This window comes from Lissotriton helveticus, chromosome 11, assembly GCF_964261635.1.
Source record: "Lissotriton helveticus chromosome 11, aLisHel1.1, whole genome shotgun sequence".
NCBI lineage: Eukaryota > Metazoa > Chordata > Amphibia > Caudata > Salamandridae > Lissotriton > Lissotriton helveticus.
The window spans coordinates 915,376,808-915,391,060 of NC_136072.1; positions in this window are offsets into that span (position 1 = coordinate 915,376,808).

Below are 14,253 nucleotides of genomic sequence, written 5' to 3' on the forward strand. Positions count from 1 at the left end.
TCTGCTGGTTCCCCCGTCGGGGACCGTGACGGGACTGTTGCAGAGGACAATGGAGAGGTTCACCCGGGCCTGCGCTGCCCCGGGAGTAATAGAGGTAGGAGAACCGCTGGCCGCGGTGCTGGCGAAGGGGATGGCTGTGACCATGAGGGGCGACCGCTGAGCCTCAGAGAAACGGCAGCGGCAGCGTGGTTGACCAAAACCCAGCAGGCACTGAAAGTACAGCGGCGGGAGGGAGATGGACCTGAGCAGAGCAGCAGCCGACGTAGACATGAGAGGAGCGGCCTGAGGGAGAGCCTAGGGAGAGGCCCCCATAAACCTGGGTGGGGGTCTGTGGAATGGCGCCGGATGGGTGAACACTGCGCCATGGTGTACCAGGAGCACAAAGTCACGGATATTTAGACACTACACATACTGAGGACACTGGCCTGGAGAGCGATTCAGCAGCGAGCGATACTAAGCTGTGAGGCCCATCCTACACTCGAGAGAATCCCGCTTTGACCCCTGAGCTAACTGCACCACCGAGACCCACTAAAGGGGACCTGACGGAGGCCTTGATGGGTGATCCAGCGAGAGACCAGGGCACTGGAGCACACGGAGGAGAGTCCCGGGCGCCAAGACACTGGTGACACCTAGGATATCCAAAGACAAACTTACACGACCACCAAGGCAGAACAAAATGGGCAAATCCTCCAGGTGAAAGAACCCTAAACAGGAGGAACCAAATGCGCCAGACACTGCCAACGTGGCGGTCCCACCAGCAGCAAATCCAACAGGAGGCCCTACCTTCCAAGATATACTGCACAATATCACTGCAACCAGGGAAGCGCTAGAGCACAAAATAGACACTATCGGCATGGTCCTCAGTCTGTTCAAAGATGATCATAAGAAGCTGGCGGAGAAGGTGGCTAATAACGAACGCACACTAGCTGAAACATCCCCAGCTATGTCAGCAGTGCAGAAACGCCTACACAGCCTAGACTCCAAAGTGAGAATATTAGAAAACAGAGTAGAGGATGCCAAAAATCGCTCATGCCACACTAATGTTCGCACAGTGGGCATGCCAGAGAAATTTGAGGGGCCAAACACAGTGCAATATGTTGAGCAATGGCTACAAACCAGCGTTGCCCCTAAGGCCCATCTCCGTTCTTTGCCCTCGAAAGGGCATACCGAGTACCGGCCAGACCCCTCCACCAGGAGCCCCTCTTCGACCAATAATAGCGCGCCTCCTCCACAATAAAGACCGAGACTCCATCTTAGACTAAGCGCGCAAGAGAGGTGAACTGAGGTCAATATTATGATGGTGCGCATCTTTCCGGACTTCTCCAGAGAGGTCCAATGACAAAGGGCGTCCTATCAAGACATCAAGAAAAACAGATGAACTTTCAGTATGCTATGATCTTCCCAGCAAAATTGAGGGTAGCGGCCCCTAACGGAGCACGGTTTTCTAAAACCCTGCAGGAAGCATGGGATTGGTTAGGAACCCAGAACGGACTGATACCTGCTGCAGAAGGGAGGAAGCAGAAATGCCAGCGCAAGACCTTTGGAGGACTGTGGTCTCGCTGGAGCTCAGCTGTGCCCTCCCGGGATGAAGCCAAGCTAGGACGCCGAAGAGTAGTGGAAGCTGTGACTCGTCTGAACGGGAGTCAGACAAACCAGGAGACAATGGACCAGGAGTCCCTTCCTCCGGACTCTAAGTCGGACCGAGACTCCAACACGTCTGGGAACACTAGCCTGAATTCCCCACAGTACCCCCAGCACGGCGGACGCGATCATATGAGGCCCTAGACACTCCCCATCAACCAAATATGAACTGAGACCCTGTGCACCGTTTCCCAACCAAGTTACGGAGCTCTGAATGCACCCTGGACATATATCCTGAGGAGTGTGCCATACCACAAGTAAGCATGCCGGATGAGGGCATGGCCGCCTAAGAACATCACGAGGTACAATCCCCATGCCCCCCCAAGCTACAGAACGTTGTAAAACTTTTTGGGCGAACTTTATGGAACACTACCATGGTTTTAACGAATAACGCGTTTCTACTTGTCCTGGGGAGTGGGAGTTGGGGTGGTTGGATGTTACTCTTAAGGGTGGGGATTAGAGAGTCATACCAGCAGATTACACGAACTGTGCTGAGGCATGCCGCAGAGGGACAGTGGAAGCGCAGGGTGGGTAGAAAGAGACAATGCTCTCTTCGTGAAGCATGTAGATGGCTAACAACTGGACATACAAGAGTTTGACGTGGAATGTCAGGCGTATGCATACAATGACTAAACAATACATGGTATTCTTTTACCTGCACAGAAGAGGGGTACACATAGCACTCCTGTCAAGGGCTAAAGAGGCGTTGTAGGGGACAGGCATACTTTACTACGTACTTGGCCTAGGCCAGAGGAGTACTTATAGGGATTCGAGAAGGAGTCCCATTCAAAATTACAGATACTATAATTGACAAAGAGGGGAGATACATAGCCATAAGAGTCCTACTGGAGAGAAAAGATTTGACATTGATCAGCCTATATGCCCATGTAAAGGAGTAGACATAGGGAGGGAAGTAAACCAACCTTTTCCCACCGATCAACCCGATCTCGTCAGTGAGAAAAGGACGGACAGCTAGAGTTAATTTTTCCGACTCCCTCCGTCCTACAGGAAGCAACATGGGAGGAGAGGAATTTAGCCATCAGACTCGCGAGGAAGAAGCAGCTGAAAGGAGGAACCCGGAACACGCCAGAAACCACGAGGAACAGACGGAGTATCGGGTGGAGAAGACCGAGGACGGCGATCAAGGCGAAGGAGACGGGGAGGACGTGGATCGCTGGTGCGAGGACTGGTGGACGCCCCCGGAGGTCGCTGGAAGACTGCTGCAACTCTGGAGAGTTGCGGCAGACGCGGTGAGTGGGACAACCAGGGAGGAGGTTGGAAAAGGGGGGGGGGCACTTGAATCCCGTAACCACCCTGGCGATCCCCCTAATTCCCTTTTGAGGTCTCTTGTTTTTTTCCTCTCCCCATTTAAACGAACATACACTCACAAACTTGAGTGTGGGGTGCCTGTATCTAGAACTGTGACTGCATTTTGCGTAAAGCATTAAAACACTATCCAGCTGCACATTTGCCTAAAGCATTAGAACATTATTTAGCTGCACTTCCCTATATGTGGAAACGCTAATTCCTGCATCTTTCTTTTTATTTGTTTGGCTTGTACGCTCATAGCCTGATGTACAACAAAGGAAGCAGAGTCCCTTGGCATATATTCCTTTGAACAGGGCATATTCTTTTATTCGCCCAGCAGGGTAGTATATACCTGCCAACTAGTCTTTTCCCTTTTTGCACTCTGGGTGTGGTGACGGTAAATTGGATACAAACACGGACAGACCACTGACCGCTCTTTCTTTTTCTTGGAAACCCTCCGGGAAGGCAGCCCAGACCCAGAAAATTGGCAGAAGACAGGCAGAAGACCGGACACCTTCTCATGTATCAACTACTGGACCAGTTCAACTGCATGTACCCCTAACCTCATCCTGACCACTTTGTCTTTCTACTATTAAAACTTAACCATTCAACCACCAATTAGGCCTCCGAGTTTCTATTTCCGCCCATCCCTCCGACAAGTGGTGTCAGAAGTGGGATCTGCGGAAATGGAGGCCGCACTTCAGAAGATGGCGGACAATCAAGAGAAATTGGGACGCATTATGGAAAAGTTTTTGGCAGTAGCTGAAGAAGATAGGGAGAAACTTCATCAAACCCTGACTAGCCATAGCCAAAATCAGGAGAACTCCATTGGGAAACTGGCGGATACTCTTAGCCAACAACGGGGACCTACCACCCTCCCTTCGGTAGTACGACAAAAATATGTCACTGGAGAAGATCCAGAGTTCTTCTTTTCCAACTTTGAAAGGATGGCCAGGGCCGCGGGATGGCCCCTAGAAAAATGGGGTCACTACTTAAGACCCCTCCTCTCAGGAGAAATGCAGGCAGCCTACCAGGCGGCTAACCCACTAGGATTAACCCCCTACGAGGAAATAAAGAAAAACATTCTGGAAAGACTTGGTATAGACGTAGAAAAATATCGAATCAGATTAAGGCAAATCAAGGAAGGACCCCAAGAAACGCCCAGAGCATTATCATACCGAGTAAAACACATGACATCCCTGCAATAGTACACTCACGAGCAGATGATCCTAATCGACAGGCGCTCACACGGACATACTTGCGCTGCCCTGTGAGAGGCGACTTTGGAGGTGTTCCTTCCCCCCCCCCCTCTCTCACCGAGACGACAGACTATCACATCAGATGACTCACACCGCTAATGGCAAACCATACACACCCGTACTTGCCCGTGTTAACTTCCGATTGGTTTTAGTTTTGCACTTTGTACGATATTCCATCCCTGTTCTCATGGGACTCAGTTCAATGGTTACCTTGTTGAATAAAAGTATTGAATATTGACTCCACAATGGACCTTGCTGGACCCCGCCCAGTGACCACTTCCGCGGATTGCAATCCGCTGACGCACCACAACACTCGGGACCGAGAATGCCTTGTTCGGGCAGTACACGGGAGATACATCCTTGGGGTCGGGGAAACTGTAACACGACAAAAATGACTCGACATACTGGAACACTCAGAAGGTACAGACCAAACTTACCATAACATGCCCTCAGCCTGACATGGCGACCTCTGGTCGGAATACAACCGTTTTCAGTGGCCGAACCAAAAAATGACTACTTATAAGGGCTCTGAATCGCGCCTGTATTGTTTATTTAAAGAATATGGTGCCTTAACCCGATTACTCGCCTTACAGGTTGCATGTGGCAGTGGTGACTATTACAGTGAACTGTTGTTATTTATGTACATCCATGCACAGTACTGCTTGAAATGTTTGACGTTTCCCTTCTTCCTGTCGGGTACAAGAGTTGGATATATGGGAGAACAAACAATGTACCATTTAAACAAGATTGCTGTTTTCTTTGTTTTTCCAATGTAACCTCATGCACGAAATGCAATAATAATAATGATAATAAAAATATTCAACCAATCATACCGAGTAAAAGACATGGCAGATAGATGGCTTAAGCCAGTGGGCTATAGTAAAGAGGAAATCATGAAGAGGATTTATTTAGAACAGTAATTATCATCACCACATCCACCCATACAGAAATGGGTATGAAATCACACCCAACTCAACATGGAGAGAGCCGTTGAAATAGCCAGTGCTTTCAGTAGATCCATGGAGCTGCAGAAGGGTAGAGAAGAAACACATGTGAAACCGACACACCCTAACAGGACTCAACAGCCTCTTGCAACACAAAAAAAACCTGAGACTGTTACTCTGCTACCCGGGCCTTTACCTACTCCTTTCTGACCACCAACCCCCACAGGGCCTCAGTGTTTTAATTGTGGGGGGTTTGGGCACATAGCCAGGGTATGCCCCCAAAGAGAAGAGCCGCTGGAGGTAGGGCTAACACGTTCCTACTACTGCAAGGAGGTAGGGCATCCTTTACCTTACCATAAAACAGTGAGAGTGAACGGGGAAGACCGATCTGCTTTGATAGATACAGGGTGTCTACATAGCGTTCTGAGACCTCAAATTATAGCCGGTGGTAATACCCAACCCACAGGTATAGTCAACATACAGTGTGTACATGGGGATAGTAGACAATATCCTACTACCGAGGTACAGGTTCAACATGAGCCAGCAGTAGATCTGATCCCTTTGCATGTAGGACTAGTCCCTAAGCTTCCTGAACCTTTTATATTAGGAAGAGATTTTCCATACATAGATCAGCTCCTAAAAGATGAAACCGAAGACTGGAGAAAGACAGCTCCTTACTCCAGAGAGCAAGACCTAGGGGTAGCCCCAGGGAAAGCTAGGAAGAGCAATAAACAAAAGAAGAGAGAAAAAACCATGTGGACACAGATAGCCCTGACTAGACCCCAAGAAGAAGTTATGTGGCAATAAGATCCAGGATTTTCAATAGCCCAAAGAGAAGATCCAACCTTGAGGGAAGCTTGGAACAACGCTAAAGAAGAGGAAGACCCGATCAAGTAGGTCCCCAGTTCTTTATAAATAAAGAATTACTGTATAGGAAGGGGGGAAAGGATCAAAAACCACAGCTGTTAGTACCCCAGACGTACAGAGACAAAGTTCTTTTTTTAGCCCTCAGCCACTTGTTAGGGGGTCATTGTGGTGGGGAAAAGACCAAAAGAGATATTCTAAATAAATTCTACTGGCGAGGAATCTATCAACAGATCCACTGATATTGCAAAGAATGTTCTGTTTGTCAGAAAAACAGTAGAAGTCTTCCCCCCAAAGCCCCCCTCTGCCCTCTACCTATAATTGAAGAACCCTTCACAAGGGTTAGTATGGATATTATTGGTCCCCTTCTTCCCTCCTGTAGTGGCTGCAAATATGTGTTAGTCTTAGTAGATTATGCAACGCGTTTTCTCGAGGCGGTGGCACTAAGACAACCCAATGCCACTCAAATAGCCAAAGCTATGATTTCTATCTTTTCCAAAGTAGGATGCCCGCTAGAAATCATAACGGACCAGGGCACTCCTTTTGTGTCCAACGTGATGAAACAAGTGTGTCAACCGTTGAATATCAAACAATTAAGAACATCGCCTACCATCCCCAAACTGATGGGTTGGTGGAAAGATATGATGCCACGCTTAAAACCACCCTAAAGAAGCTCCTTGATCTTGAGACAAGAAAATGGGAGGATATGTTGCCCTTGGCTCTTTTTGCCATTCGCTGTAAGCAGCAGAAAAGTACGGGGTATTCCCCCTTTGAATTATTATATGGAAGATCCCCACGTACCCTCTTAGATATGGCAAAAGAGGAATGGGAAGAAGAACATTGGGGTAGGCCTTTATCTGAGTATATTCTAAATCTCAAAACTCACCTCCAAGAAATAAGTAGTATTGTCAGAAATCATTTAGAACAGGCCCAATACTCCCAAAAAGCCCAATACGACAAGAACACCAAAACCCGGAGCTTCAACATAAGAGACTATGTCTTGTTGATGTTGTCTAGCTCCGATCATAAGATGTTAGGACAGTGGCAGGGTCCTTTCAAGATAATAGAAAAGGTGACCCGGGTCACTTACCGTCTAGAACTAGGCCCTAAAAGACCCACGCATGCCCAGATTTATGTCAATTTGTTTATAAAGTGGGAGGGGCCCATTCCAACCCTATTAGGACTCACAGAGCTGAACGAACCCCTATATCATCAAAGTATAGATCCAGAGCTCTTAATCCCTCAAAGACGAGAGCTATCCACTTGTCTAGAACCCTTACAGGATATCTTCTCCCTTATTCCTGGAAAGACAGACATTAGAGAACATGAGATATTTACTCTCCCCGGGAAAAAGGTAAAGCTGAGGCCTTATAGAATACCGGAGGCCAGGAGAGAAGCTGTAAGAAAAGAAGTAGACCAAATGCTACAAATGGGAATAATAGAGCCATCCTCCAGTGAATGGAATTCCCCTATTGTTTTAGTGCCAAAACCTGACGGGTCAATCAGGTTTTGCATAGACTTCAGGGAAGTAAATAAGATCTCACAATTTGACTCATACCATTGCCGAGAGTCGATGAGATGATTGAACGAATTGGAAGGGCCCGCTACATCAGCACTCTCGATCTCTGCAAAGGGTATTGGCAGATTCCCTTCCATAAAGAGGATAGAGAGAAAGCTGCCTTTTCCACTCCAGAGGGGCTGTTTCATTTTACTGTCCTTCCTTTTGGACTACATGGGGCACCTGCCATATTTCAAAGAGTAATGAATACTGTATTACAGCCCTGCGCTGCATTTGCAGCAGCCTATATTGATGACATCATTATATATAGTGACACATGGGAACAACATCTTCACCATGTAAAAACAGTGATCCAAACCCTGGGGAAACGGGGGTTCACCATAAATCCTTCCAAAAGCAAACTAGCTGCCAAATCAGTTAAGTACCTGGGTTACTTATTAGGTGAAGGATTAATAAAACCCCAAGAAGAGAAGGTGGAGGCTATTACTGCCATTCCTTTCCCTAAAAGCAAGAATGACCTGAGAGCCTTCCTGGGAGTTATGGGCTACTATCGGCGATTCATCCCTAACTTTTCACAAATCGCCAATCCCTTTACGGATTTATTAAAAAAAAGAGCCAAGACAGAAAGGGAACTGAGTCATCCTTCCTTTCTAGCAAGACAAGCTTTCCATCAGCTAAAATAAGCTATTACCACTAAACATGTCCTTCTCAGCCCTGATTATACCAAACCCTTTGTGTTACAGACAGACGCTTCAGAACATGGGTTGGGGGAAGTGTTGTCTCAAACTGATTCCCAAGGACAGGAGAGACCAGTCCTATATATCAGTAGAAAACTATTTCCCCGAGAAAAAAAAAATGCTATCATTGAAAAAGAAGCTCTCGCCATCAAATGGGCCATAGAGTCCCTACGCTAATACTTAGACGGACGGGAGTTCCAACTATTCACTGATCATGCTCCCTTGGAGTGGTTGGCCAAGTATAAGTGCCATAATGATAGGGTTTTAAGATGGTTTTTGACACTCCAGTCTTATCGTTTTACCACGTTTCACCGGAGAGGAAAGGAACAAACTAATGCGGACTTCCTATCCAGATATCCCTTCGATCCTTTTCTTACAGGCAAGAAAGTTAGGGAAGGGGGATGTAAAGGAGTAGACATAGGGAGGGAAGTAAACCTACCTTTTCCCACCGATCAACCCGATCTCGTCAGTGAGAAAAGGACGGACAGCAAAGAGTTAATTTTTCCAACTCCCTCCGTCCTGCAGGAAGCAACATGGGAGGAGAGAAAGGCGGACAAATGGGAAACGGGGAAAAGGTCGGAAGAGGCGGGACAACCGGCATTTAGCCATCAGACTCGCGAGGAAGAGGCAGCTGAAAGGAGGAACCCGGAAGACGCCAGAAACCACGAGGAACAGACGGAGTATCGGGTGGAGAAGACCGAGAACGGCGCTCAAGGCGAAGGAGACGGGGAGGACATGGACCGCTGGTGCGAGGACTGGTGGATGCCCCGGAGGTCGCTGGAAGGCCGCCGCAACTCTGGAGAGTTGCGGCAGATGCGGTGAGTGGGACAACCGTGGAGGGGGTTGGAAAAGGGGGGGGGGGCACTTAAATCCCGTAAATCCCTGAACCACCCTGGCGATCCCCCTAATTCCTTTTTGAGGTCTTTTGTTTTTTTTTTTCTCCCCATTTAAACGAACATACACCCACAAACTCGAGTGTGGGGTGCCTGAATCTAACACTGTGACCGTATTTTGCCTAAAGCATTAAAACACTATCCAGCTGCACATTTGCATAAAGCATTAGAACATTATTTAGCTGCACTTCCCTATATGTGGAAACGCTAACTCCTGCATGTTTCTTTTTATTTGTTTGCCTTGTACGGTCATAGCCTGATGTACAACAAAGGGAGCAGAGTCCCTTGGCATATATTCCCTTGAACAGGGCATATTCTTTTTTTCGCCCAGCAGGGTAGTGTATACCTGCCAACTAGTCTTTTCCCTTTTTGCACTCTGGGTGTGGTGATGGTAAATTGGATAGAAATACGGACAGACCACTGACCGCTCTTTCTTTTTCTTGGAGACCCTCCAGGAAGGCAGCCCTGACCCAGAACATTGGCAGAAGACGGGCAGAAGACCGGAAACCTTCTCATGTATCAACTACTGGACCAGTTCAACTGTATTTACACCTAGTCTCATCCTGACCACTTTTCTACTATTAAAACTTAACCATTCAACCACCAATCAGGCCTCCGAGTTTCTATTCCCGCCCATCCCTCCGACAGCCCCCAACACTGAACAGGGTGCCTTCTTTGCGACATTATCACGACGCCTAGCCCCATGGCTCACGACATCAACATTCATTGGAGGGGACTCTAATTGCGTCTCCGATACCCAGCTTGACCGATCACACCCCCCTCTACGAAACTCCCAAACAACCCGCATGGCTAAAGTGTTCTGAGATTCCAGCAATGGAGCCTGAAGACTTCTGTAGACTCCAAAACCTGTATGATCGAGACTACTCCTTCTTTTCTGGCCTCCACGAGGTCCATGTGCACCTAGATCGTTACCTTTCTAACCCTGACATACACAGCCTCATTGGGGCGATTGAATAACTACCCCGTACTGTCTCAGATCACAACCCAGTGCAACTACACTTAAGGTGGGAATGCCCTAGCCCCCCCCCCATACCCACATGGAAACTAAAGACAGAACTGGTGGAGGACCAGGTCTTCCGGGAAACGATTAGAACTAAGATCACCCAATATTTTATGGAAAACACTTGGATAGCGTCTACTCCCCAACTAGAATGGGATGCCTTTAAGTCTGTGAGATGCGGGCACTGCATTGCTGAATTCAAAAGGATTCGACAGACCTTATTGACTGAGGTCGAGAGGGCAGAGGACTGCCTGAGAGACATTGAGCGCAGGCGACCGGGATGCCCAGATCTCCAGCCGGAGATCTTAATGGCCAGGGAGGAAGAACGATGCAGGTGGAGAGACTGAGATGCTTTGACTATAAGAATTTTATGGACAAGACCCATGCCGAAAGAGGTAAAGCAAGCTCTCTGTTGGCATGGCTGGCTAATCTCAACAAACGAAGTTCGCCCATCCCAGAATTAGAGACTGGGGGGGAAGCAGAATACACACACCAGAAGAAATTAATGACGAATTTGTAGTTTACTATCCGCCCTCTATACTAGCTTGACCACACATGAGTTGCCACAAACACAAACATTCCCGGCGACCTCCAGATCCCACAGATCACGGAGGATGAAGCAGATGCCTTAGGGGGGAACATAACTACCCATGAAATCACTGCTGCTATTAAACACATGGCACGCAATAAAACCCCGAATACAGATGGGCTACCTGTGAAGTTCTACTCTGCATACTCAGCGGAATTAACTCCCCACCTCCTAGCGCTCTACGAAGTGGAGGTTGAGACATGCTCCCTGCCAGACACTACGAGGGAAGCCGTTATAGTTCTCATCTTAAAACCAAATAAAGCCACTTACGATAAGACAGCCTACCGGCCGCTATCAATGCTCAATATAGACTACAAGATTTTAAGCAGGATACTCGCCTCCTGCCCCTCATGACTACCCTAGTGCACAAAGACCAAGCTGGGTTTATCCCGACGCACAGTACAGCAGGAAACAGTAGGCGCTTACTAGCCATCCTAGAGGCAAACGAGGAAGACCAAGAACACGCCACTATTTTTGCCATAGACATAGAGAAAGCTTTTGACAGCTTAGAATGGCCTTATCTATACAAGGTAATGCGAAGTATGGGACATGGGGAGGGATTCATCAGGTGGACCAGACTCTTATATGCTAGACCCATCGCCAGAGTACGCACAAGAAGAACAGTGTCGCGGAGTTGGCCAGTGAGACGCGACACTAAGGGTGCCCACTTTCCCCCCTAATTATTTGCCCTAGCTGAGGAGCCCCTTGCCATAGCAGCCAGAGTGGGGCGCTCATACGAAGGTCTGAAAATCAAACAGGGTTACCATCATATAGCATTATATGCTGATGACCTGTTACTATTTTTAAGGGGAGGAGACGAAAACTTGACGGGAGCCCGCAACCTGCTGGAAATGTTTGGCTCCATATCTGGATTTAAGGTGAGCTGGCAAATTCAGACTATTCCCGGTGACATGAACGGGCCAACCCAGACGGACCTGGCATGACTACAATGGGAACCCAGATGCTTACCATATCTGGGGGTCCACATTTACCATGACTGGTCGGACCTCTATGAGGGCAATATAGAAAGGGCATACCGGGGCTTGCTTACGGCTGTGGACTTTTGGCGGACCTTACCACTCTCAGTAGATGGTAGGATTGCACTCCTTAAAATGGTTGCACTTCCCCACATACTGTATTACTTTAATGCACTCCCGCTGTGGATCCCGACAGCATTCTTTAGAGACCTTGATTCCCAGATCCGGACCTTTATTTGGGGCACTGGCCGCTGTAGAGTTGCACTTGCACTAATGCAGAGACCCATGACTGAAGGCAGACTGGCGACCCTGAACTTTGAAACCTACTACATAGCAGCTCAGATGCAGTTGCCAGTGCGCAATGCAGCACTAGAGCGGTGACAGTCAGATGCTCCGAGACAGGCTAGGGCAGTGCTTACTGACTTACTGCGGGTATTTCTCAGGGTGAACAGACCAACAGCAGGAGACCCTCCAGAGATTAAAGTACAAACCAAATGCTGGAGCTGAGCACTGCAGAGAATGGAAGTTCAGATCCCATACTCACCAGACATCCCCCTAGATATGCTAAAAGTCCTCCCACATGGAGGGAACTGGTGGGCATGGATGGAGGCCTGGGAGACAAGCGATTACTTCACTAACACTGCAGCACTTCACCCTGCACACACAAATAGAAAGCCCATAACACGCATAGACCCAGCACTTCACACACAACCTACTGCCAAGATGACTTAGAGGAGGGAGGGGGGAGTTAGTTAATGTTATAGTTTTAACCTCACTTAAATATACAGATTAATTGCATGTGCAACTTATGAGAATACTGTGGAAGAGCTAATATCAAGTGAAACAAACTAAATGACTGCACTGTTATAATATGCTACTGTAGAAATTATCAATAAAATCTAATTACAAACAAAAATTAAAAAAATTAAAAAAAAGTATGGGTGTTTTTTTTTTGCACCAATACACTGACATAAAATTCATATTTCACAGAGGACTGTGAAATATGGAAACTATTTCAAGCCCCCCATGAAAAATGAGTTGCATCTGCATGAAGACAGCCCAACACTGCTTTGCAGACCTTTACCTTTGTCAGGGCTACTAGGATTATATGGCATGGACTTTGTAGTTAACCACTCGACAGTAACTCATTGAGAAAGTGCATTCACATTCAAATAAGTCTTAATACTTAAACTCTGACTTTGGTCCCAGGATCACACTCTCTCCGGCAGCTCCGCTGTGCTGTGTGTCGCCTGCCAGCCCCTCCGTGCATGGTTCGATTCCACCCTGATACTGGTGTCAGTTTGTGCTGCATTGTGCCTGATTGCGCTTAAACCTTCACTGTTTCCACTGTTTTACCCTTTGCCCTGCCTCTGACAAACTGTGTTCATTTTTCACAGTTTTACCCCTACGCTACCTCTGCCTGACTGTGTTTAATTTTTCTCTGCTTTACTCTGCCTGATTGTGCTTCATTTCTTTTTGTTCTCTACCTTACTCTTCCCGCTGTTTTCTCTGCCATTCCCGCTGCCGCGTCCACCCTTGACCCCTACTCTGACCGCCCCGCTTGTGCCTCCCAGCTACTCGTCCCTCCCCCGTCCCCTACACAATGGTGGCTGCTGTGCGGTTGCGCCGCTGGCGTGCCGAAGGCGCGCCTAAGGCAAGTCCGTCGGCGCCCGTCCGTGACCCGACCGCGGCCAGCGCCAGACCCCCTGGTGCTCCGAGACCTCACTGCTACGACTCAACCACCCTCCATGCACTCAACCCCGGAATACACCCAACTGCGCAAAATCTTCACCGAACAACACACACTGGCAGTTCTCGTGCAGACCCTGCCGCAAATCCTTCACCATAGACAGAGCCCCCATGTTAGAAAGGCGATCCCAGGGGGAGGCAGAAGCTGTCTGACTGACCACCCCGAGACCCACCTCTCCTTCTGGAGTTGGCCGAGCGCCGTCGAGAGGCCTCCTGGGTGAGGTTCCTCTCCTAGAATCGTTACAGCCGAGCAATCACACCCCTACAAAGGGACACCACACAAGAGGATAGATTCTTAGAGTCTTTATCAGCAATCAAGGCAGGTTCTCTTAGTAATAGATATACAAACGGATCGAGGGATCCTTAATGTCTCGGTAACTGGGGGAGTAAGGTAGCGGGACAGTCTTAGTACCAGCCTGGCACGGGGATACCCTACGCTCAGCTCTCAATCCTCGAGCTGGGGTGTTCCGCAAGGTCGAGCCGCGACGTCGTCAGCAGGGCTCCGAAGATGGTTCAGCGAGGTCGGGCCGCGGCAGCGCCAGCAGAGCTCCGTAGATGGTTTCAGCGAGGTCGGGCCGCGCCAGCGCCAGCAGAGCTCCGAAGATGGTTTCAGCGAGGTCGGGCCGCGGCAGCGCCAGCAGGGCTCCGAAGATGGTTTCAGCGAGGTCGGGCCGCGGCAGGGCCAGCAGGGCTCCGAAGATGATTTCAGCGAGGTCGGGCCGCGGCAGCGCCAGCACGGCTACGAAGATGGT